This window comes from Myotis daubentonii, chromosome X (assembly GCF_963259705.1).
Source record: "Myotis daubentonii chromosome X, mMyoDau2.1, whole genome shotgun sequence".
Lineage (NCBI taxonomy): Eukaryota > Metazoa > Chordata > Mammalia > Chiroptera > Vespertilionidae > Myotis > Myotis daubentonii.
In genome coordinates, this window is record NC_081861.1 from 115,062,806 (window position 1) to 115,089,876 (window position 27,071).

A 27,071-nucleotide genomic window follows, 5' to 3' on the forward strand; every position below is an offset into this window, starting at 1 on the left:
CAGCAATCTGGGGGCAGAGTAAGTTTGGAGCTTCTTTAAGGTCCTATTTCCAGAGAGTTGTCATTATCTTCCCTGTCTGGTGGATCCATGTGATTCCATTTTAATAATCTGGCTATTATTTAATAGGAAAAGAATAAAGGGAAGACTGAATAATATAGGCATGAGGATAAAAGTTGAGGGAAACAATCTACACTAATAAAAGAGAAAAATGGTAATTGGCGTACGACGATACCCTTTTCATTGGCTAATCAGGGCTATATGCAAATTAACTGCCAAGATTGGCAGTTAACTGCCAACTAAGATTGGCAGTTAACTGCCGAACAAGATGGCGGTTAATTTGCATATGTAGGCACAATGCAGGGAGGCGAAAGGGAAAGCAGGAAGAAGCCCCCTGCCACTGACAGTGATCGGAAACCCAGGGGGGAGCTAAGAGCTGGGGGGCAGGGCAAAGGCGGCCCTGGGGCCGCCTTTGCCCTGCCCCCCAGCCATGATCGGAGAATCAGGAGCCTTTTCCACCCTGGCCAGTGATAGCAGGAAGTAGGGGTGGAGCCAGCGATGGGAGCTGGGCACGGTCGAAGCTGGCAGTCCCAGGAGCTAGGGGCCCCTTGCCTGGGCCTAAAGCAGAGCCCATGATCGCGGGGCCGCTGCAGCTGTGGGTCCCCGTTGCCCGGGCTGAATGCCTCAGCCAGAGGCATCCTGCAGGGGCAGGGGCGGAGCCCGTGTGATCGCGGCGCCCCCCGCTGCCACTGCGGGTCCCTGCTGCCCTGGCCAGATGCCTAGGTCAGAGGCATCATGCCTGGGCTGGGGGCAGAACCAGTGATGGGGGGAATGAGGGTCCCCTGCCCAGGCCTGACGCCTCTGTTAGAGGCGTCAGGCCTGGGCAAGGGGCCGATCCTGCGATTGGAGGGTGATGGGGGTCAACACCTGAGGGTTCCCAGTATGAGAGAGGGGGCAGGCTGGGCTGAGGGACATTCCCCCCCGCCCCACACCCAGTGCACGAATTTCATGCACTGGGCCCCTAGTAAAATAATAAAAAAGAATCTAGGAAACAAGATACTTTGAGAAGCTCCAGTATCTTACTGGGAACCAAGAAGACCATGCATATGCATACAGCTTTGTGCATGTTCAGAACTTTATACAGAACAAGAAAGACATGAGTATACCCTAGTCTCTAACTTCTAGCTGAAATTTAGACTTTGCCAATGCAGGAAGTGAATATAAGACAGAAATATACACTACCTTGCTGAGTGGTGAAGGTATCACCAACTGCACACGAAGCCCTTCAGGAAAAATTAGAAAATGTATTGGTTCCAGCAATGTAACAAAATATTTTTTTTGTCTAAAGTTTTACATATGTCTCCTTTTTCCCCCATTGACCTCCCCTCCTCCCCCGCATCCATTCACACCCCAGGCAAGCAAGTCCTTTGGTTGCTCTCTAACCCCCCACCTCCCTGCCATTTGTCTCTGGATCTATTTTTGTTCATAAAATTATGTTGATCATTATATCCCACATATGAGTGAGATCATGTAATATTTATCTTTCTCCAACTGCCTTATTTCACTTAGCGTAATGCTCTCCAGTTCTATCCATGCTGTTGCAAATGGTGAAAGTTCCTTCTTTTTTATTGTGGTGTAGTATTCCATTGTGTAGATGTACCACAGTTTTCTAATCCACTCATCTGCTGATGGGCACTTAGGCTGTTTCCAGATCTTAGTTATGGTGAATTGTGCTGCTATTAACATAGGGATGCATATATCCTTTCTGTTTGGTGTTTCTGGTTTCTTGGGATATATTCCTAGAAGTGGGGTCACTGGGTCAAATGGGAGTTCCATTTTTAGTTTTTTGAGGAAACTCCATATTGTTCTCCACAGTGGCTGCACCAGTTGGCATTCCCACCAGCAGTGCACGGGGGCTCTTTTTTCTCTGCATCCTCGCCAGCACTTGTCATTTGTTGATTTGTTGATGATAGCCATTCTGACAGGTGTGAGATGGTACCACATTGTGTCTTGATTTGCATCTCTCTGATGATTAGAGACTTTGAACATGTTTTCATATGTTTCTTGGCCTGCTATATGTCCTCTTTCGAAAAACATCTACTTAGGTCATTTGCTCATTTTTTGATTGGATCATTTATCTTCCTTTTGTTAAGTTGTACAAGTTCTCTGTAAATTTTGGAAATTAAACCCTTATCTGAAAAAGCATTGGCAAATATGTTCTCCCATGCAGTGGGCTTACTTGTTGTTTTGTTGATGGTTTCTTTTGCTGTGCAGAAGCTTTTTATTTTGATGTAGTCCCATCTGTTTATTTTCTCCTTAGTCTCCATTGCCCTAGGAGCTGTATCAGTAAAGATATTGCTGCGACATATGTGTGCTGTTTTGTTGCCTATGGAGTCTTGTAGTATTTTTATGGTTTCCTGTCTTACATGTAAGTCCTTTAGCCATTTTGAGTTTGTTTTTGTGTATGGTATAAGTTGGTGATCTAATTTCATTATTTTGCATGTATCTGACCAAATTTCCCAGCACCATTTATTGAAGAGACTGTCTAGACTCTTGCCTCCTTTGTCAAATATTAATTGAGCATAATGGCTTGGGTTGATTTCTGGGTTCTCTGTTCGGTTCCATTGGTCTACATGTCTGTTCTTGTGCCAGTACCAAGCAGTTTTGAGAACTATGACTTGATAATATAGTTTGATGTCTGGTATTGTGATCCCTCCAACTTTGCTCTTCTTTCTCAGGATTGCTGTGGCTAATCAGGGTCATTTTTTATTTAAGATGAATTTTTGGAGAGTTTGTTCTAGATCTTTGAAATTGTCACTGGTATGAACATAGGGATGCATATATCCTTTCTGATTGGTGTTTCTGGATTCTTGGGATATATTCCTAGGCATGCATCCCTATGTTCATAGCAGCACAATTTACAATACTAAGATTTGGAATCAGCCTAAGTGCCCATCAACAGATGAATGGATTAAAAAACTCTGGTACATCTACACAATGGAATACTACGCTGCTGTAAAAAGAAAGGAACTCCTAACATTTTCAACAGCATGGATGGAACTGGAGAGCATTATGGTAAGTGAAATAAGTCAGTCAGAGAAAGACAAATATCACATGCTCTCACTCATTTGTGGATTATAATGAACAACATAAACCGATGAACAAAAACAGGTGTAGAGACAGAGAGACATCGATCAGATGCTCAAAACTCAGAAGGAAGGTAGGGGAGTGTGGGAGTGAGGGGGAGAGATCAACCAAAGGACTTGTATGCATGCATATAAGCATAAGCAATGGATGTGGACAACAGCGGGTGAGGGTGAGGGTAGGACTGGGGGGATGAGAGGACATTGGGAGGATAAGGACACATTTGTAATATCTTAATCAATAAAGGGAAAAAAAGAAACATCAAAAAAAGAAAACATTAAAAAAGAAGAAATATGTCGCTGGTGTTTTAATGGGGAGTGCATTGAATCTATAGATTCCTTTGGGTAGTATGGGCATTTTAATGATGTTGAGTCTACCAATCCATTAACATGGTATATTCTTCCATCTGTTTATGTCTTACTCTATCTCTTTTTTCAGTGCCCTGTAGTTTTCTGAGTACAGGTCTTTTACCTCCTTAGTTAAGTTTATTCTTAGGTATCTTAATTTTTTTTGGTGCAATGGTAAATGGGATTGTTATTTTTCGTTTCTCTTTCTGTGAGTTAATTATTGGTATATAAAAAGGCCATAGATTTCTGGGTGTTAATTTTGTATCCTGCTACATTGCTGAATCCATATATTAGGTCTAGTAGTTTTTTGATGGAGTCTTTGGGGTTTTCTATGTATATTATCATGTCATCTATGAATAATGACAGTTTTCTGTCTTCTTTTCCAAAATGGATGCCTTTTATTTCTTCTTGTCTGATTGCTATGGCGAGAACTTCCAGTACTATATCGAAGAGGAGTGGTAAAAGTGGGCATCCCTGTCTTGTTCCTGTTCTTAGGGGAAATGGATTTAGAATTTTCCCCATTGAGTATGATGTTGGTTGTAGGTTTGTGATATAAGGCTTTTATCATGTTGAGATATGAGCTTTGTATTCCCACTTTGCTGAGAGTTTTTATCAAGAAAGGGTGTTGGATTTTGTCAAATGCTTTTTCTGCATCAATTGATATGATTATGAGATTTTTGTCTCTCAATTTATGTGAAGTATTACATTTATTTATTTGTGGATATTGTACTATCCTTGCATCCCTGAAATAAATCCCACTTGGTCATGATGTATGATCTTTCTAATGTAATGTTGGACCCGATTTGCTAGAATTTTAGCATCTATGTTCATCAAGGATATTGGCCTGTAGTTCTCTTTTTTTGTGGTGTCTTTATCTGATTTTGGGCTGAGGGTAATGCTGGCTTCACAGAAAGAGCTTGGAGGTGTGCCTACCCTTTGCATTTTGGGGGATTGTGTGAGGAGGATAGGTTTTAGTTCTTTGAATGCTTGGTAGAACTCCCCTGTAATGCTGTCTGGACCAGGGGTTTTCTTTCCTGGAAGATTTTGATAGCTTCTTCAATTTCTTCAGTAGTTTTTGTCCTAATAGAGGCCAAGTGCATGAAATCATGCACTGGGGGGGGGTGTCCTTCAGCCTGGCCTACCCCCTCTCACAGTCTGGGAGCCCTCAGGGTGGGAGGCGACCCAGCAATCAGGGGAAGGTGACACCCCATCACACCTCTGCTGCTTCCACTGCCGGCAGCATAATCCTTGGCCGGCCCTGGTTACCTGAGCCTCAGGCAGCCCTGGGCAGCTGGGCAGCCACCATCTGAGGCTTGCCTGTGCCTCATGCAAGCCCTGGGTGGCTGGGGGGCTAAGGGGACTGGGGGACTCTGGAGGCAGGCGCCCAGAGCGACCAGGTCCACCTGGGGGCAGGCCTGGCCTTGCTGCATGCCTGCCTCCCTGGCAGGCTGAGGGGACTGGGTGCTGCCATCTTGTGGCTGTGGACACTGCCATCTTTGATGGCGGTGCAGTCAATTAGCATATTCCCTCCTTATTGGCTGTGGGCACTGCCATCTTTGCAACAGTGTGAGGGGCAATTAGCATATTTCCTCTTTATTAGATAGGATTCAAGTTTTTTAATTCTTCCTGATTGAGTTTTAGGAGCTTGTATTTTTCTAAGAATATGTCCATTTCATATAGGTTGTCCATTTGGTTGGAATAGAGTTATTGATAGTATTTTTTCATAATCATTTGTATTTCTGTGGGATTGGTTGTTACTTCAACTCTTTCATTTCTGATTTTTATTTGAGTCCTCTCTCTTTGCTTCTTGGTGAGCCTGGCTAGAGGTTTACCAATCTTGTTTATCCTTTCAAAGAACCAGCTCTTTGTTTTGTTGATCTTTTATATTGTATTTATTTATTTATTTATTTATTTATTTATTTATTTATTTTTGTCTCTATGTCATTTATTTCCACTCTGATTTTTATTATTTCCTTCATTCTGCTTATGCTGGTCTATTCTTGTTGATCTCTTTCTAACTTTTTGAGTTGTAGGGTTAGGCAGTAATATATTATCATTTTTCTTGTGTTTTTTTTTTGTTTGTTATTTTTGTGGTAGGCCTGTAGACCTATGAACTTCCCTCTCAAGACTGCTTTCACTGTGTCCCATAGATTTTGGATTATTGTGTTTTCATTGTCATTTGTTGCCATGATGCTTTTTATTTCTTCTTTGATCTCTTTGATAACCCAATAATTGTTTAATAGCATGCAATTTAGCCTCCAGGGCTTTGATTTTTTTTCCCATTGTTTCTATTGTAGTTGATTTCTAATTCTATGCTGTTGTGATCTGAGAAGATGCTTGATATGATTTCTATCCTCTTGAATTTGAAGAGACTTTGCCTATGTCTCAATAGGTGGTGTATCTTTGAAAATGTCCCATGTGCACTTGAGAAGAATGTATATTCTGTCACTTTGGTGTGAAGTGTTCTGAAGACGTCAATTAATTCCATCTGATCTAGTGAGTCATTTAGGATTTATGTTTCTTTGCTGACTTTTTGTTTAAAGGATTTAACCAGTGGTGTTAGTGGGCTATTAAAGTCCCCTACTGCGACTGTATTGCTGTCAATCTCTCCCTTGATATCCTCCAGAAGTTGTTTTGTTTTTTTTAATGTATTTGGGTGCTCCTCTATTGGGTGCAAATATGTTTACCAAAGTTATATCTTCTTGTTGAATTGCTCCCTTTAGTATTATGAAGTGTCCTTCCTTATCTCTTGTTATGGCCTTCCCTTTGAGGTAAGTATTGCTACCCTAGCTTTTTTTTAATATCCATTTGCCTGAAAAACCATTTTCCATCCCATCACTATCAGTCTGTGTGAGTCCTTTGTTCTGAGGTGGGTCTCCTGTAGACAGAAGATATAGGGTGATGGTTTCTTATCCACTCAGCTACCCTATATCTTTTGATTGGGGCATTTAATCCATTTACATTTAAAGTTATTATTGATAGGTACTTGTTTGTTGCCATTTTTATTTTTTTATGCCTGTGTTCCTTCTTCCCTTCCTATTTCTTCTTTTTTACAGCAGACCCTTGAGAATTTCTTTCATTGCTGGTTTGGTGGGAATAAACTCCCTTAGTCCTTTTTTGTCTGTGAAGCTCCTGATTTCACCCTCAACTTTGATTGATAGCCTTGCTGGGTACAATGTTCTTGGATTCAGACCCTTGCTTTGCATGACTTTGTATATTTCATTCCATTCCCTGCTGGCCTGATGTGTTTCTGTTGAGAAATCAGTCGATAGTCTGATGGGAGATCCCTTGTAGGTAACTTTCTGTATCTCTCTGGCAGCCTTTAAGATACTTACTTTGTTGTTGGTGTTTGCCAATTTAATTGTAATGTGTCTTTGTGTAGGTCTTTTGGGGTTCTTCTTGTTTGGGACTCTATGAGCTTCTTGGAGTTGTGTGGATTTTTTCTTTTTCCCAATATCAGGGAAGTTTTCTGTCATTATTTCTTCAAACAGGTTTTTATTCCTTGCTCAGTTTCCTCTCTTTTGGCTTGCCTATTATGCAGTTGTTGTTTCGTTTAGTGTTGTCCCAATGTTCCCTTAAGCTCTCCTCCTGTTTTTTAAGTTTTTTTTTTTTTTCTAGTTGCTGCTCTGCTTGGGTATTTTTTCCTACCTTGTCTTCTAGGTCACTGATGTGGTCCTCCACTTCTTCTAGTCTACTGTTAATGCTTTCTGTTGTGTTCTTTATTGCAGCAATGTCATTCTTCATTTCTTATTGGTTCTTCTTCATTTCCTGTTGGTTCTTACACATGTTGTTGAATTTGTCTTCCATCCTTTTCAGAGTCCTTATGACCATTGCTCTGAATTCTTTCTCTGACATATTGCTTGCCTCCATTTTGCTTAGTTCCTTTTCCAGTGGTTCCTACTTTTCTTTCATATGTGGAATGTTTCTTTGTCTCCCCATTTTCGCTCCTCTCAGGGTGTCTGCTAATGTAGCTCTCTCTTTCTTACATTGACTTAAAGGCATAAAATACAACACAACAAGACACCACATACAGAGCACCAAACACAAATGTATTCACAATACTAATAACCCCAAATAAAGGTGACCACCAGAGAACAGATAATTAGGGGATAGAAAGAGTACAAAAATGATATTGAAAAAAAGAAAAAAATGTAAGAGAGAAAAGAAAGAGAAGAAAAAAGAAGGGGAGAAATATATGTATATGGGGATAAAACTTTAAAAGAAAAAACAACTAATCCAAAAAATGCAAACAAACACCCAACAACAAACACCCAGATGAATCTGAGGAGGCAGAGCTCTCTCTAGGTCAGTGGTTCTCAACCTTAGCTTCACATTGGAATCACCTGGGAATCTTTTTAAAATCCTGATTTCTGGGCCTCATCCTCTGGAAATTCTGTTTCTTTGTTACTAAAGTTGTGTCCTCACCCCATTACAAAGAAACAGAATTTCCAGAGGATGAGGCCCAGAAATCAGGATTTTAAAAAGATTACCATGTCATTCTAATGTGCAGCCACGGTTGAGAACCACTGCTCTAGGTTCGTGGTCAGCAAACTGTGGCTCATGAGCCACATGCGGCTGTTTGGCCCCTTGAGTGTGGCTCTTCCTAAGCCTTAGGAGTACCCTAATTAAGTTAATAACAATGTATCTACCTATATAGTTTAAGTTTAAAAAATTTGGCTCTCAAAAGAAGTTTCAATCATTGTAAGGTGATATTTGGCTCTGTTGACTAATGAGTTTGCCGACCACTGCTCTAGGTGATCTATTACCTTTCCGTCCACAGATTGCCTTATCAGCTGTGTTTAATTCAACATTTCCAGGTGGATGTTATTCATCTTCTGTCTGCTCTGTGTGAAGGCACAGGACCCATCCTTCTATTAGGCCACCACCTTGTCTCCTACTGAACAAACTTTTTAGGTGCCTGTTTCCAGGGAGGCTGGAGTCTTGGTGTTCATGGGTTTGCAGCCAAGGCAGCTGGTCACTGGACATTGTGGCTGTCAGGTCCCGGGAGGTATCTGAGGTCCCCCCAGGTGAAGGTAAGGCTGGTCTTCCAATCACAGTCATTCTCCCCTTCAAGATGGCACAGTCTCTGAGGCAGAGCCAGTCATCCCGGGATAGATTTCTGTGGTAGTAGAGGCTGCCTGGCCAGGGGAGCCTGGTCTGCCAGTCCCCGACAGTCCTGTAGAATATAACTGCCACTCACTCACAAATAAACACACTCCCCACATATCCACATGCTCTCCTTTTGCTCTCTCTCTCTCACTCACACTATCTTGCTCACTGCCATCCTGTTGGCCACCATATTGGATCTCCTACATCTAGTTTTTTAACGTTTTTAAATGATTGGGGTTACATTTTCAATATAATTATATTTCACATATGAGTGAGACCATATGGTTCTTGTCCTTTTCTGTCTAATTTCACTTAGTATGGTACTTTTAAGATACATCTATGTTGTTACAAATGGCAATAATTCATTTTTTATGGCTGAGTAGTATTCCATTGTACATATGAACCAAATCTTCTGATTTGGTCATTCATCTAAGGATATTTGATTTTTTTCATTTATTGGCTATTTCAAATAAAGCTTCAGTGAACATAAAGGTGTACATATATTTATGAATAAACTAGAGGCTCAGTGAATGAAATTCGTACATGGGGGGGGGCATTCTCAGCCCGGCCTGCACCCTGTCCAATCCGGGACCCCTTGGGGGATGTCCGACTGCCTCTCACAATCTGGGACTGCTGGCTCCTAACTGCTCGCCTGCCTGCCTGATTGATCCTAACCCTTCTGCCTGCCTGCCTGATTGCCCCTAAATGCCTCTGCCTGCCCCATCGCCCCTAACTGCTCCCTTACTGGCCCGATTGCCCCTAACTGTCTCTGCTTTGCCCCACACCCGGGACCCAGGATTCCCTCCTCTGGCTGGCCGCAGGCACCCAGGACTCAGGTCGGCTTTGCCTGGGCCAGCCACAGCCATAGGGGATTGTGGGCGGGCGGCTTCACCCAGGCTGCAGGAGCTGGTGCCTGGAACCGCGGGGACCCTGGGGTGTACAGATTGTCCCTCTCCAGGGCTGGGCTGCAGGTGCAGCCACTTTCACCCGGGACCGTGGGGCAGGTGGCTTTTCCCTCTCCTGGGCTGCAGGTGCAGGTGCATCCACTGGCTCCTGGGACCTTGGGGCAGGCAGCTTGTCCCTCTTCTGGGCCACAGCCTGTCCGGTCCCCATTCCTCGCTTGTGAGCTCATTTGTGCCAGGGTGGTCCCCATTTCTCTCTCTCCAGGGTTGAGTGTCTGAGCCACTATGGCGTGATGGTGTGAGGGCCTGACGACCATTTGCATATTAGGTCTTATTATGTAGGATGTTTTCAAATTTTCCAGGTACATACCCAAAAGAGGATTTGCTGGGTCATATGGAAGCTCTATTTTCAATTATTTCAAGAATATCCATACTGCTTTTCATAGTGGCTGCAACAATTTATATTCACACTAGCAGTGTGTGAGGGAGGGTTACCTTTTCTCCACATCCTCTCCAACACTTCTTATTACTTGTCTTTTTTATAATAGCCATTCTAACCGGTGTGAGGTGATAATTCTTTGTGGTTTGGATTTATATTTCCCCTATAACTACTGATGTTGATCATTGTTTCATATATCTGTTGGAATAAATTGCATAAATGCAGTGTGCAATTTGTGTTGTGCTTATATTGTTCCTTAATATATCGATCACATTGAAACAGATTTGTGTGTTCAAAACAAGTCGTATAGCAGAACTGATTGTACCTTTTTTTTTCTCCCCAAAATGAAAGAGTTATAATTCAGTAAGTGGGTATGCTTTATTTATCTTTCCAAAGGAATACTATGTGTAAATGTGTATCAAATTCCTTTAACATCAAATTTCATACCTGTGTAACATTGAAAATATCTCTGCAGGATCCATGTAAGCTATTGTACTTTACTTTGTTTACAGGTAACTTCATGTTTACCAAATTTGGCAACTTCCAAATGTAGCAGTAGAAGGAAATGCATGTATTAAATTATAAATTCATTATTTTTTAAGAGTATGTATGCTGTATCCCACAAAGATAATATAATAAAAATTGTCTAAATGCATTTAGAGGCATTTACAGGGTCCATATTTAGGTGTAATTTTGCCCTTGCCTATATGAACACAGATCTTTATAAAATCAAATCACTGGGGATGGCATATGCATCCAAGAGCAGAATATAGTCATAATGCTGGTAAGAGCTTTAATGTTCTAAGGATCAATAAGATACCTAAGTGCATTCTTAAGATGTTGATTGTGCAGTATTTATTGCTTTTGATTGATTACTAAAATATGAAGTACTGCATTTCCATGAGTAGTTATTTTTTTCTCATAAACAAAGTACAAAAATCAAAGAGGAAATTCAGGCTCTCAAAGAAGACTCGAGACTTTTTCTTCCATAGGATATTATTATGAGTTAAGTAAAAACACAGAAACTAAATACAAAATCTTAATTTCAAAATGTTAAAAGCCAGTATACTGTCAATGTACCATTGTCACATATATTATATAATTAGAATAATGCATAAAATAACTATTGCAAATATTTAGCATGATGTGTTTTCTAATATTTAAAGTAAAAAAATTGATAACAATATATATAATATTTCCTTGGCTTTTAATATGAACAAAGCTAGACATAAAATATACTTATAGAATTGCAGTGTAAAAATACTTTTCAGTCCTCCAAATAGCTAGCACATTTTGAGAACTAGAGCTACTGAATAGATTAAGTCCCCTACTAATAGCACATATTGAAAATCAAGTATTTTTATTTATTAAAACTATACTAGAATTAATCAGAGTTTTTATGTCTTTATAATATTTTATATTAAATTCTGTTTACATTTATTTCATTTGAGCTGCCCAATAATCATGGGAGTTTGGCCTGGATTCTTAAAAATAGAAATAATTTTAGAATTAAGCTCATTTTACTATTAAGTATACTGTGTCATATAGGAGAAAAATCAACTTTGTTCACAGTAAGGATTAGAACTGATTCTAAATGAATTTTACCTTTTATTTTATTTCTTAATTGCTGTACTTTGTTATTAATGGCACTAGAGAAATAAGAAAAAAATAAAACATAGCAACTCAATATGTTCTTTTTATAATTTGATGATTCCATTATTTTTTAAAACAATTTCCTTGTTCTGGAAACTATGAAGAACTTCAAAAATTCCTTTGATTAATCAAAATCTAGCTGATGAGAGATTACTCATATAAAACAAATAAGAACAAGAGTACAAATATAGCAAATCAAAATGGAATAAACAGAGAGTGGGTGAGACGTCTTGATGTATATGGACAAGAGCATACCTTTAGGGTCAAAGAATTCTTGGTTCATGTCACAGCTCCTTTACATGAGTGATTTTTTTTACCATGAGTAAGTTACTTCTCAGTTTATATTTTCATGTTTTTAATGTAAGAAAGGCTATCCTTTCATTTCATTGTTTTAAGGATTGAATGAGGCTCAATTCACTTTCAAGTTGGCCCACATCCACTAAGATGTGTACTTTTCACTTCTTTCACAGCATTGCCTGCACCCTGGCCTCTTTCTTGTTCTCTATCTGAATTAAATTTGCTTTGTTCTGAAAAAAAATTTTTAAAAAGGATTGAATGAAATAATATATGAAACATACCTGTTCCCAACTACAATATGGATTCTTAATATAAGGATGTAGCATTAATAGTTGCCATCATATGCACTAATAAAAAAGAGGGAAATACTGTGGCACAATTAGAAAATATATGATTTGCTTTAGTTATAATAGAGCTGGGGGTAGATGGGAAATTACTGATGGGGAGACAATTCAGGATCAGAGACTTGGCTAAGCACATTATAAAGATGCAAGAAATAAAATGACATATTTTGATAATGAATAGGAGAGCAGAACTACCACATATATAGAAGCAATACTATATAATAAAAGGCTAATATGCAGATTGACCAAACGGCGGAACGATTGGTCGCTATTATGTGCACTGACCACCAGGGGGCAGACACTCAGTGCAGGAGCTGCCCCCCTGGTGGTCAGTGCGCTCCCACAGGGGTAGTGCTGCTCAGCCAGAAGCCCTGAGCCAGGCTCACAGCTGGCGAGTACCGTGGCAGTGGCGGGAGCCTCTCCTGCCTTCATGGCAGTGCTAAGGATGTCCTACTGACAGCTTAGGCCCATTCCCATCCGGCAGTCAGACATCCCCCGAGGGCTCCTGGACTGCAAGAGGGTGCCGTCCGGGCTGAGGGACCCCCACCTACGTGTACAAATTTTGTGCACCGGGCCTCTAGTGGTATATAAAGATCAAAGTAAATGAGGATCAGATTGTAGAAGACAAAACTCCAGAGACATAGTTTAGACCTGAACTCATGGGTAGTGGAGAGCATATAAATGTTCTTAAATAACAGAGGTGGGTAAGTGGGATTTACAGGGGGAAAAAAGATTGGAAATCAGGAAAAAAAATATACATTTATAACTGATCTTATAAATTTAGGGTCTATGTATTTTATAATCTTGTAACTAATTGAATTCTGTACTGTTAGAAGCCAAATTTAAAAGGGTCGAAATCAACATTTCAGATTAAACTCTTATCTAGATAAATGATTTATACATTTATACAATTTGCCAAATTAGGTTTAGATTGAAAGATATAACGTATATAAGCCCATTTCTGTGACTCTGTAGTTAGACAAAACGTGCATTTAACAAATTTACTATATAGCAAAGCTAGACATAAAATATAAATATTATTATGGGCCTTTTATCTTCCTCTCATTTTTGAACACATACCCTAGAGAAAGCTAAGACAAGAGATGAATTTGCTGTTCACACAGGATACTGAATTTCTATGTACATCTCAGACTAAGAGTACTTCATTTCCTTGAGTGTGAGCCTTCAGGTACCCCACTGAATAAGCCAGCTGTACCCATGGTGAAGGAAAAATTGTCTGGTGGCACTTGAAATGTGAGATGTTGGTCCTCCATATAGTACCTTAATTGAGTAATGTTGGTTTCCAATATGATACTTCTCTAAGGAATATTTAATAATAATTTTTAATATTTATATTTTTGTTTAATTTCAGAATCTAACTCTTTTGTTATGAGTTGGCTGTATTTTCCTCATAAAAATAACTAGCAAAGAAATATACATACAGGAGTGGTCAAAAGTAGGTTTACAGTTTTTGTATGAAAAATAATACAATAATTAATAAGTTATAATACAAGAGTAAACTGTTCTTGTATAGTTATGTGCATCTTCATAACTATAAACCTACTTTTGCCAATATCTGTATATTGTCATAGATATATCTAGTATAATATGCAATTGTGACTAAAAAGTATATTTGATAATCAGCTTGGTGTTCTTTGAAGCAATCACCTTATACTTTCTTTTCCACATGTCATTATGCAACCTCTTGGTTTATATCAGAAATAATTTTTTAGTAGTTAGCATACTTTTACTGAAAAATGTTCAAGAGAGTCCCTAAATTTCAGGAGATCATCATTGTAAACGTTGGTGTCAGTGTATATGGTGCAATATGTGCTTGCCATGCTGTATCCCAGAACCTTCATGAAATCTTTATAAACACTGTCTCTCATCTCATCTGAGGTGATTATCCTATTTTGAATAGCAAACAAGTCTAAGAATAGATAAATTGACTACAGATATATAGGGCTTGGGAGATTAGTTTAAGTAGATACATTCAAATAAATAACAACTATTATGTCCATGATTAGCTTAATTATAATGCACCCAAGAACGCACTTGCAGAATGCTGGGTCCAATGTGATGAATTAAAGGTTGACTGCTAAATTTGTTCTTATAATATCACAATCTCTTGGTTTAAGCCATTTGAAATGTTATTTTTATGGACATTAGCTGAGCTTCCATTTTGAATTAAAAGAGTAGAAGATATAATATAAAGGTATAATCCCTTGAGGTATAATATTAATCTTTTGTTCAATAGTTACATGTTTAAAAACATGAAATACTGGCAAGACCAGCTACTAATTTTAGTAGCCCAAACTTAATCTCTGTATCCAGTCATGTAGAAAATAAGTTTCAGCTTATGACTTTAATATCAGATTTAGCTAAGGAATTTGCAGGAATTAAGTATAACATTTTACCTTTATCAATCTAAGCACTTCTGTAGGTAGGGGTAGAATAATTTGAAAGTGGGGAACATCATTAAACTATAGGTTGTATACATTAAATGTCTTATTTTTTAAAATGCTTAGCTTCTTGAAAAGTGCTTAAAGGAAAGTTAAATTAGCTTATTTATTTTTATGTATAGGATAATATATGTATCTCCTTAGTAACTTAAAGCTTTTAAAATAAATTAAGAAAAAAAAAAAAACTTCATAGATACAGACAAAAGCATGGTGATTACCAGAGGGGAAGGGAGGTGGGGGGGGAAGTAGATGAGGGCAAAGGGGGATAAATGGTAATGGAAGGAGATTTGACTTGGGGTGGTGAGCACACAATACAATATACAGTTAGTGTGTTATGGAATTGTATACCTCAAACCTATATAAATTTATTAACCAATATCACCTCAATAAATTCAATAAAAAGTGAAAAATATAAATTATCAAATGCATTTTTCATAGCTTTCATCTTTTTGTAAAATGCCTTTTCAAATTTAGCTATAAAAATAACTTCGTGGTCTAACATTTATCATTTCAAAATATTTGCCCTGGCTGGTATGGCTCAGTTGGTTGGGCATCATCTGGTGAACAGAAAGGTTGCTGATTTGATTCCTGGTCAGGGCACGTGACCAGGTTGCGGGTTCAATCCCTAGTAGGGGGCATGCAGGAGGCAGCCACATCGATGTTACACTTTCACATCAATGTTTTTCTTCTCCCTTACTCTCTCTCTCTCTCTCTCTCAAAAAAAAAAATAGTAGGCACCCACTAAAACCCAGCACTATGCTTGACATAGAGATAAAATGATCATAGAAAACATATGTCAGTACTTTCCTGCAGTTAATGGTGCTGGGGTCCAACCCCAGCAGGTCCAGGGGTCCCCAAAGGTGTGGACGGAGTTGGCGAAGAAGGAATGACACGGAGACAGCGTTCACTTGGTCAGCAGCCTAGCCAGGATCTCCAGCCAAGTTCTGGTCTTATCTCCAGAGAGGTTCTGCTTAGGATCTCCAGCCAGGTTCTGTCCAGGTACTCCAGTCAGGTTCAGTCACCAGGTTCTAGTCAGGCTCTCCTGCCAATCTCCGCAGTCAGGTTCAGTCCAGGATCCCCTGCCATGCTCTCTCGCCAGGCCCCGCCTCCAGGCTCCGAGGCCAGTCCCTGTCCAGGATCCTCCAGCATGCTCTCGCCGGCGAAGTTCTTCTGTCCCTAGAGAACGTTCTGTGTAGGTTCTGTGCCTAGGCTCTGTCTCTCTTGGTCCTGTCTTCCAAGCCCTGTGTCCTTAGTTCTGTGTTCTGAGTTCTGTGTCTTGCTGTCTTGTTACATCTGTATTTATACCAGTTGATTCTAATCCTGTCAATTTCTATTACAAAGGCTAGGGCGTTTCTTATCTCCATTCCAGGGAGTAAAGATTATGTAGCTTAAGCGTGATTGTTTGTAGTGATTAACTACCCGCCTGGCACTTAGTTAAGGAGTTTCATCCCCTCCCTGACTTCAGGGAAAAATTCCTACCTGAGGAAACAACCTTTCTCGGAGAGGTGACCTTGGTTAAAACACAGCGCCAAGAAGGTGAGCAAACATATTAAGAACTGTATGCCATATATGCCAGGTCCCTTGAAACAGCAAGGATGGACCGGCTCCCGGCAAATTCCCCCTTTTTTATTTTTTAAAGGCAGGCATTAAAAAGAAAAACCTCAAATGCTCTCTTATATCCATTTTAAGAGTAGGATTGGCACTTTCCGCTATTACCTGAGTCCTGATCTATCATCCCAGTGAGAGCTTGCCAATCCTGCACTTTCCCAGGGTAGAAAGGCTGCAGTGGGGTTAAGGATAAGGCTCCTTGGGCCTACCTTCTCCCATGCCATTACATTTACCTTTCCTTCCTCAGAAAAGCATGGACATATTTCTTGTATAAAACGTTCTGTCTGACTGGGAGTAACCTTAATTCCTCTGCTAGCAAGCATATATGTTAAAAGATCAATACAGAGTCTTTTTTCTTTAGACTCAGTATGGCACATCTTCTTACTCTAAAGATCAATACAGGGTCTTCTTTCTTTGGACTCAGTATGGCACATCTTCTCAATCTAAGTTCTGTACTATCCACCTTCTTACCCTACTTATCCTCTGTAGGGGGTTTTGCAGCACCCTGGTGGAGTCCTATCCGTCCCGAATGTGGGGGTTCTCAATGGGGGGGGGGGCTTACCTATGGGAATCCTGTTCCAGGGGTTCCCAAAGGTGTGGACCGAGTCGGCGAAGACTATCCACCCTCTTCCTATGATGGAGTCCTATCCGTCCCGAGTGTGGAGGTTCTCAATGGGGCGGCTTACCTAAGGGAATCCTGTTCCAGGGGTTCCCAAAGGTGTGGACGGAGTCGGCGAAGACTATCCACCCTCTTCCTACGGTGGAGTCCTATCCGTCCCGAGTGCGGGGCGCTTACCTAGGGGTCCCTGTTCGGGCGCCATATGCCGGGGTCCAACCCCAGCGGGTCCAGGGGTCCCCAAAGGCGTAGACGGAGACGGCGAAGAAGGAAGGACACAGAGACAGTGTTCAGTTGATCAGCAGCCTAGCCAGGATCTCTAGCCTGGATCTCCAGCCAAGTTCTGGTCTGGATCTCCAGAGAGGTTCTGCTCAGGTTCTCCAGTCAGGTTCAGTTACCAGGTTCTAGTCAGGCTCTCCTACCAATCTCCGCAATCAGGTTCAGTCCAGGATCCATTGCCATGTTCTCTCCAGCGAAGTTCTTCTGTCTCCAGGCTCCATGTAGGTTCTGTCTTCTGAATTCTGTCTCATGAGTTCTGTGTTCTAAGTTCTGAGTGTTTCTGTCTTGTTACAACTGTATTTATACCAGTTGATTCAATCCTATCAATCTCTATTACAAAGGTTAGGGCGTTTCTTATCTCCATTCCAGGGAGAAAAGATTATGTAGTTTAAGCATGATTGTTTGTAGTTAAAGGGATTAATTACCCGCCTGGCACTTAGTTGAGGGGTTTTATTCCCTCCCTAACTTCAGGGGAAAATCCCTACCTGGGGATTCAACCTTTCTTGGAGAGGTGACCTTGGTTAAAACACACAGCGCTAAGGGGAGCAAACATATTAAGAACAGTATGCCATATATGCCAGGTCCCTTGAAACAGCAAGGATGGACCGGCTCCCGGCATAATGGTTTGGTACTTATACCCTAATCCAGTGGTTCTCAACCTTCCTAATGCCATGACCCTTTAATACAGTTCCTCATGTTGTGGTGACCCCCAACCATAAAATTATTTTTGTTGCTACTTCATAACTGTAATTTTGCTACTGTTATGAATTATAATGTAAATATCTGATATGCAGGATGTATTTTCATTGTTACAAATTGAACATAATTAAAGCATAGTGATTAATCACAGCAATGATATGTAATTATATATGTGTTTTCCGATGGTCTTAGGCGACCCCTGTGAAAGGGTCGTTCAACCCCAAAGGGGTCGCGACCCACAGGTTGAGAACCGCTGCTCTAAGTTATCTGAAGGATAAAGTGTTTTTGTGCCTATAATGGTGAGGAGGAGAGTATCAGAGGGAGGGAGTCTCCAGACAGTGAGGATAATGGTTGGAAGAAATAGTAATTATAGCAATGGGGCAGGGGGATATGAGATAAGTCTGGTGGGGTAGATAAAACCACCTTGGGTTGTGTTGATCCTTTGAGGGATACAAAGCAATGAAACATTCTAAGTAAAGTGAGACTTGATCAGACCACAGGTTTGAAAATATTTTGTCTGCAGTACAGAGGGAGGAAGATTAGAAGAAGATAGAGTTGATGAAAGGAAATTAAGAGATGTTCTAGCAGATACTATAGCTATCCCATATAATAAAAGTCTAATATGCTAAGTGTCCGGTCGTCCAGTCGTTCATTCATCCAATCAAAGAATAATATGTTAATGATATGCTAAGGCCACTCAACCGCTTGCTATGACATGCACTGACCACCAGGGAGCAGACAGTCAACCAGTCGACCAGTTGCTATGACATGCACTGACAACCAGGGGACAGATGCTCTGACTGTTAGGTTAGCTTGCTGCTGGGGTCCGGCTGATCAGGACTGAGCGAGATGCACTGGACATGGCCTGGAGCCCTCCTGCAGCCCCTCCCCAGCTGGCCAACCTCCCACATCCCTCCCCGGCCCCAATTGTGCACCAGTGGGGTTCCTCGGCCTGGCCTGTTTCCTCTCGCAATCCGGGACCCCTCAGGGGATGTTGGAGAGCTGGTTTTGGCCTGATCCCTGCAGGCCAGGCCAAGGGACCCCACTGGTGCACAAATTCGTGCACCAGGCCTCTAGCAAATTATAATCTGAATCAACTGTAAGAATGACTGTAACAATATTCATGATTGTTTAACACATAAATGACAAAGGTCTTTGAAACCATGATCCCTAAAGTAAGATGTGTGCTTTTTAGAGAGAGAAGAGGGAAGTTAAACATTCTGCCAAAAGTGTATGTAAGCAAAGACTTATGCCCCCCCCCTTTTTTTTTTTAACATTTATTGTTCTTACCAATGACATTGAAATGCAAGGTACATTGAGTTAGCAAAGGAAACTAATGCAAAAAATCAACAACAACAACACAGAATTATGTCTAGTGCTTAAGAACATGATTCAAGATTAAAGCCAAGGAAAACCACTAAGTGGTTAATATTTTGGTAAAATGGGGCTATAACTTTACTTTCTCCAGAGTATATGATGGTTGAATAAGCCATTTCTGCCTTAGTGCAGAGGGAGCAGATTGAACAGTCAGCCTTCTCCAAACATTCTGTTTTCTTCATAGGTAGTGATGAAATATTGGAATTGCTGGTAAAGTGAATGACTAGAGGCAAAGGTACTTCTGTTTATTGTATAAGCTATTATTTTTCCCAATAAAGTGAGGGAATTACCAAATCCTGATTTAGGAACTGTTAGCTGATCTAAAAATACAATGTTAGTAGGGAAGTTGGAGATAATAGTGAAGAAACATAAGCATCATGAATTGTAACCAAAATTTAGCTCAAACTAAATATTTTTCTAACCTTAAAATAAAGATTTTTAATTGAAAATATTTAATGTTGACATTATTGCAACATTAGTGCTCGCCAACCCCCCCCACCCCCCGCACATCTCCACCCACTCACACCTCCCCCTCCCTTCGCCTTCACCACACTATTGTCCTTGTGCTATGCATGTATGTTCTTTAGCTAATCCCTTTACCTTCTTTATCCAGTCACCTCACCCCACTCCTCTCAGGCACCTACCTACCAGTCTGTTCCATGTATTCATGCTTCTGGTTCCATTTTTTTTCTTCAGCTTATTTTGTTCATTAGATTCCACATATAAGTGATATCACATGGTATTTATCTTTCTCTGACTCACTTATTTCACTTAGCATAATACTCTCCAGGTCCATGCATGCCATCGTAAAGGATAAGGATTCTTTTTTATAACCACATAGTATTCTATTGTGTAAATATACCACAGCGTTTTTACCCATTCATCTACTGATGGGCACTTGCACTGTTTCCAGATCCTTTGTCCTAGGAGATATATGGGCAAAAATATTGTTATGACAGATGCCTGACATTGTACTGCATATGTTTTCTTCCAGGATTTTTATGTTTTCATGACTTACAGTTAAGTCTTTTATCCATTTTTAATTTATTCTTGTGTATAGTGTAAGTTGGTGGAAATCTCTGGAAATTTTTCAGCTTCTATACATATTTTTGTAAAGTTGTTAGGAAGTAGAGACAAATGATATTGATTCATGTGTAGAGTTGAAACATAACCCCTGTTTATACGATAACATTAACTAATTAGACTCATACAGAGAGAAAGGTAAATTCTTCCACACTGAGTTTTGCAGATACTGACTAGGCTCTAAACAACCTCAGAGTAATGGAATCTTGAAGATAATATGCAGACCATATCATTGTCTAAGGCAATACACTATGAAATAAATATTTTTTTATTGACTTACGTAATCCCCTCCCATTTTAGAGTTGTCCTCATGATTCCCTTTCTACAATCAGAAGCAACATATAGCTTCCCTTCGAATGTTTGATATTTTTCGATCTTTTAGTACCCGTACCCAACCCTTCAACTGCTCATAGGCTAGGTTATGCATCATTCTATCTATAATTTCTAAATGGCAGTCAAAACAAAATTGAAGTTGTTCTTCTATATATGGTCTGATTGGTTCTGGGAATGAGAAGACTGTAGTTTCTTGTGATTTAGACATTATATTTCTTCTATTTCATTACATGAAGTCTGGTCTTATTAGTAGTTGGGATTTATAATGATTTTACTAATAAAGGTTAACATTTCACTAACTGATTTTACTTTTGATATATTTACTAATAAGTTGATTAAGAAAGGGTGTAGGCATAACACTGTGGAAATTTAACTTAAATCTAATTTCTACAATGATTTATCAAAGCTTTCCATACAATTTCATAACTAGATGATATTATGGTTCAGTGATCTTACACTTCCAGAATATTTGTACCCAAAGAGTACTGAGGTATGATTAATTTAGTTTTGTACATTTCAGTTTATATATTTCCACGAGTCCTTCAAATAGAGACACCTTTTTTGAAAAAAAATATGTATGAGTTTCAGAAATTGGTGAAGACTGTTGTTATATTTTTGGAATAATATGCATAAAGGTGATTGCTGCAGCCTTAAGTATGATTAAAACAAAAAAGGAGAATGCACAGGTTGAGTAAGTATAAGATCTGAATATGGAATGCTTGGGCATTCTGATTTATAAGAAGCAAACAGAGCCAGGAAATGAAAATGAAAAGATGCATTCAGATGTAGAAGGAAATCACAAGAGTGACATCTCAGAATCTCACAAGAGTGACATCTCAGAATCTCAGATGGGAGGGTTTTAATTAGCCAGGAGTGTGGCCTCCAGTATAAACAAGGCAGAAAAGTTTAATAAGACAATAACTAAAATATGGATATCAGATTAAGCAATTAGCATGAAATTGATGACCTTGGCAATAACAGTGTCAGTGTAGTAAGAAATTTTAATGGATCTTGATTGAATGAGAATTGAGAACATGGACACACAAAGTAAAATATACATTAAAATTCTTGATTTTGATGGAAGGATTTATAGTTGCTGGAAAGGCTATAGTTTAGATATCCAAGTCCTAGATGGAGATGAAATAACAAGTAGATATAAAGATGAAAATAAGTAGAATGAACCTGTGATTAAGTTCTCAAAGACACTTATATGAGAGTGTTGAACAAACATTGACAAGTTTAGAAATAGCAGAACCAGAACCCTATGAAGGGAAAGGTGTAGGAGAAGCAGCCTTTACTTTTGAGGGACACTTGGAAAAGTGGTGTCTTTCTGGGAAAACCAATCAGCTGAGACAATGAGGGAAGGAGCATTCTGAGAAATAAATTAGAGTATTCTGGAATCCTTTTCTTTTCCTGTGGAATAGGTATTTAAGCATTCTGGAGATAGGATACAGAAGGTAAATCTGATGAAAATTGGGGGTGAAAAGAGCAATGAACAGTAAAGAGATCCCAAAAACTTAATATTTGTTTGTTATTTTTAAAATTGCACAATGTGAAGCATGTGTGAATGTAGAATCTGAAGGTAAACTAGATTCTGTGTCCATGCATATACCATCTGCCATAGCCAATGGCATCTATAGTTCTCCTTGTGCTCCTAGTATTAAATAGAGAACACTGATGAAAAATTCTGACAAGGGTGGAAAGAGTGACTAAGAGCAGAGAGACTATTATAATTCATTCAAAATGATATATTTTAATTACTCATCTCTGACTCATGAAATGTCTATAGCTAAGCTAATTTTATAATTTTAAAATTATTCCTCCGCCTACCATTTTCTCAATACATTGCTTCCTTTTGAAATCCCAATTCTCCCCTAACTTCAGTGTTTCTTCTGTGAATTCACAGAGTCTTGGATGAAATTCATGTAGGAAGCTGTGTTATAATCCTTCTGTCACACTGTGGTCTTGTTGCATTTGGCAGATGTGCTAAAACAGAACAAAAAGATGAGTGGAAGGAACAGCTTAAAGATTTTTTTTAATTGAATAAGTTGATAAAGGCAAGAGGAAAATAATTTTGGTGGGTAGATGGAAACATTGTATTGTCCTTTAAATTTTGTCTTTCATGAGTGGAATCTTCTTATGCTAGAGGGGCTAAATAGCTCAGGATGAAGTCCTTTCTTATATTGGCCTGATGTCACTACTGCAGACAAACTAATTTATTATTGATGACTTGTGATGCTTTTTTATTTGTCTAAGTTTCAGCACTTCTGATACGTTGGTTAAAGCCTATTGATTCATCCTGGTTTGGATTTTATGATAATTTACTGCAAGAGAGACTTGAAGAAAGCTTGCAGAAGAAATGGACATTTTTCAGATCTTACCCAAGTGGAATAAAAGGAACACAAAAGGTCTGTTTTTCTCCAATTGAGTTAATGATTCTGCTAGGATTTAACTTATGGGTGGGTCAGGGTAATGGAGAAAGGATATTGTTAGATGTGGAGTGATACTCATCATTATTTAACATTGAATGTTAGTGGTAGATTATGCATCTTAAAAAGCATAGGAGTTGAAAGGCATGATTCAATTTAGTTTTTTTTAAATATGCAAAATTTCTCTTTGAGAGGCCTTAGTGTGTTGTGATAAATGTTTTTTAAACTGCTAGGCCGGCATGGCTCAGTGATTGAGCATTGACCTATGAAAGAGGTCTAAGTTCTATTCCGGGTCAGGGCACATGCCCAGGTTGCAAGCTTGTTCCCCAATGCGGGGCATGCAGTAGGCAATTAATCAATGATTCTCTCTTATCATTGATGATTCTATCCCTCTCTCCTTTCCTCTCTGAAATAAAAATATATGTTTTAAAAATAAAAACATAGATTATAATTTGAAATATATTTCTGTTATCCTTGCACTAGAAACATCTGAAAAGCAAAAGCAAATATCCTGTTTTATCTACTATGTATTTCCATATAAATGTACAATTTGTCTTGATTAGATATAAATTGTTGAGCAGAGAGAATGCATGCATCTACTTTCCATGGCCCTTATGGGACATCAAATTGAAATCTCCTGTGTATTGTTCTGGCTTGACTGCATTTGTCCATTTTTATCTCTGCTGTTCAAAAAGATTACTGGGCTTTATCTTCCCAATGGGAAACTGACAAAACAATATTCTTCACTTTATTAACATGCTTCTTCCAGAAAAATAATGCAATTAAATAAGTTAGGTTTAAACAGCAGATAAGAAAATCCTAAACACTGAATAAAAGTGACATTCAGTAAAGATCATTTGAAACCTGGATAGACTACTGAGATGCAGCAGATCAGGGATTAGAGAGAAAGAACACTATCATCTGATGAGAAACAATTGAACACAGAGTGAGCACAGAGCTTTCAGTTTTATCAGTAACTATGTACAAGTTCTATCAATCTTATTACTATAAAGGTAGCCTTTAGCTTCTGTGCAGAAAAAAGAGTAAATCACTAAAGTTACAGAGCTGTTCTACTTAGATAATTTATTGAAAGAAATTACAGTATGCTTTAACCATCTTATTATTATAGTTTTGAACTTTAAATTTGCTTTTGGTTATAAAAAAGGTGTGAAGAATTGAAAAATAAGAGAAAATAAGCATGTTTCATTGTTAAAAGTAGGTATTTTCTACTTAGTGACTATTAAAGATAATAAACCAAAATTTTAGAAAAGGTTTAGTTTCTCATTCTTAATTTTATTTGTAAGTTATTTTAAACATACTTGAGATCAATTAAAATTTTCTAAAGTGTAGGCTTTTGCCATGACTTTATTTAACAACATTCTTATCAGCATGCATATGTGGGGAGAGGGAGACGTTAGGTGCATGATACTTTGTTACACATGGGGCATATAAGGAAATAAAAGATATCACCCACATTTTCATCTTCTTTATATCTAGTTGTTGAGAGATTTCATATATTGAACTTACTTACATTTTATGTACATAACACCAACTTAGTGATTACATTAGGACACATATGGACAATTCATTGCAGTTTGGATGGAGAAAAAATGGGCAGAGGGAGAGGTATAGAAGAGAAGGCTTCTAGGAGGTGATGAGATTTGAGTTGACCCTTGAAATTTTTAGGACTCTAGAGAATAATAATGTGAAAACACTGTGGTTGGAGGGAGATTATGGTAATTAGTTAGGTGTTATTATGGTAGCATATAGCATTTGGGAAGCATCTGAAATTTCAAAATGTGGCTTATTTTAGATTGTAGAAACATTCATTTCCCAGTCTAAGGAATTTGGACTTTATCTTATGTTCTCTCTGATATGCCTAAAAGAATTAGAAATATTTACTACAGAAAATAAGCACAATATTCTTCCCTAAAGCTGTAGAAACAACAGGATCAGAACAAGTGAAATAGTTTATTAAGTAGCTTTTAAGCTTGTAGTTTGATTGCTGGAGTTCTACCTATAAACTTTGAAGTCCTACCTGTAGTAAATGTTCCTTGGCAGAAAGAGGGTAAATTAATCAATGCTTGGAAAAGAGAAGAGAAAGTCATTATATGCTCATGGACTTGTCAAATATGGACAAAGGAATGGTATATGGGAGAAAATATTAGAAAATTAGCTAATGAATTTTAGGATTGGTAATTAGCATTAATAAAGAAGAAAACAAATAAAAAAGACCTATTCTATGAAGATGTTAGCAGATATATAGGTATTAGTGGACACATCTGTGTCAGAGATCTATGATTGCAGCTAGATTGAACCTGTTTTTAAATTTGTATCATAGTAGAAGATTTAATGTGTGAAGGGAGGATACCAATCCATTTTCAGCAGTCATCAGAAACTTAAAAGATTCATACTGGGGGAAAATGCCATAGTACTATGGTGATAGAAGGAAAATTAACTTGGGGTGTTGAACAAACAATACAATATACAGATGGTATATTATAGAAGTGTACCTGAGAAACCTACATAGTTTTATTAACCAATATCACCCCAATAAATTTAATAAATAAATAGAAAGAAAAATGACATAGTACCATCCTCATGAAACCCATATTCAAGTTAGGGTATGATCATCACTATTTCCAATTTGCTAAATAAGTGACATGATTGAGGGGGGGGGTACCATGAGCAACCTGTTATTGAAGATTCATCAAAATAAAATTACATTTGATAAAAGGATACAGCTATTTGCCAGAAAATACTTCTACTAGCTGCTGAATAAATGGTCAGAGACATGAAAGGCAAAGCTAGGACTATGATGTAAGAAGAAACTCTAAATGTGTGAACCCAGGTATGAGTTGTTTTCCTAGAATGGACATTGACATCCTCTTCCAGATCTTGATTGTGGAATGCATCTTTCTACTTCTTTCCATATGATGAATTTTTTTTATTATTGTATGATGGACATTGTAATACATTGTGGAGAGTCATCCTCCATTAAAGGGCATTGAGCTTTGCTTAGGCAATTAGTTAAACTATTGGTAGTTCCTTTTGCATATATTGGATGTGGTTTCATTGTTTACTAGAGGGGGTGGTCCCTCAGCCCAGCCTTACCCCTCTCACAGGCAGGGACCCCTCACTCCTTACCATCTGCCTGCAGCAGTGGCGGGAGAAGCTTCTGCCTTCGCCACTGGACTCACCAGCTGTGAGCCTGGCTTCTGGCTGAGTGGTGCACCCCCTGTGGCAGCGCATTGACCACCAGGGGGCAGCTCCTGCCTTGAGCTTCTGCCCCCTGGTGGTCAGCACACGTCATAGCAACCAGTCATTCTGCCATTTGATTGATTTGTATATTATGCTTTTATTGTATAGGATTAGCTTGATACTATTTTGTGGGGTTTTTTTGTTTCTTGTTGGTTTTTTTTTTTTTTTTTTATCAAAGATATTTTGGACATGAACTTAGTTCTAGGCCATGGCCCTTATCTGGATCATAGAGCATACTGCTAAGACAAGGTCTTCTTGGGTGTACCAAGAGTGGAGTTCATCAAGGTGTTCAATGAAGTCTCTGTCTCCTCTCTACTTCAGCCAGAACACCAAGTTCCTAGTATTACATGACCTTTTATGTAACTGCTCAGGTCTCAACAAAATAACAGGTGATTTTTCCTAAGGCTCTTAGAGTTTCACACATATGGAACTATACTCTTGGATATGGAGAAATAGTGAATGCCAATGCAGAATTTCTGAGCCATCTCTTTGCACAGTTTCCTATTCTCTGTTACCTGCTGCACAGATCCCAGCAGATTAGAACTCTGCCTCCTTCACTCATGGCATCTACCATAATTTGGGGTGTATTATTCTGCCCTAAAGCAGGAATGTAAATCTAGACAGAAATACAGCGAGTTTTTACTGCTTACTCTGTACTTTCCTTGTCTGAGGTATCACAGTCCTGGCCTTGT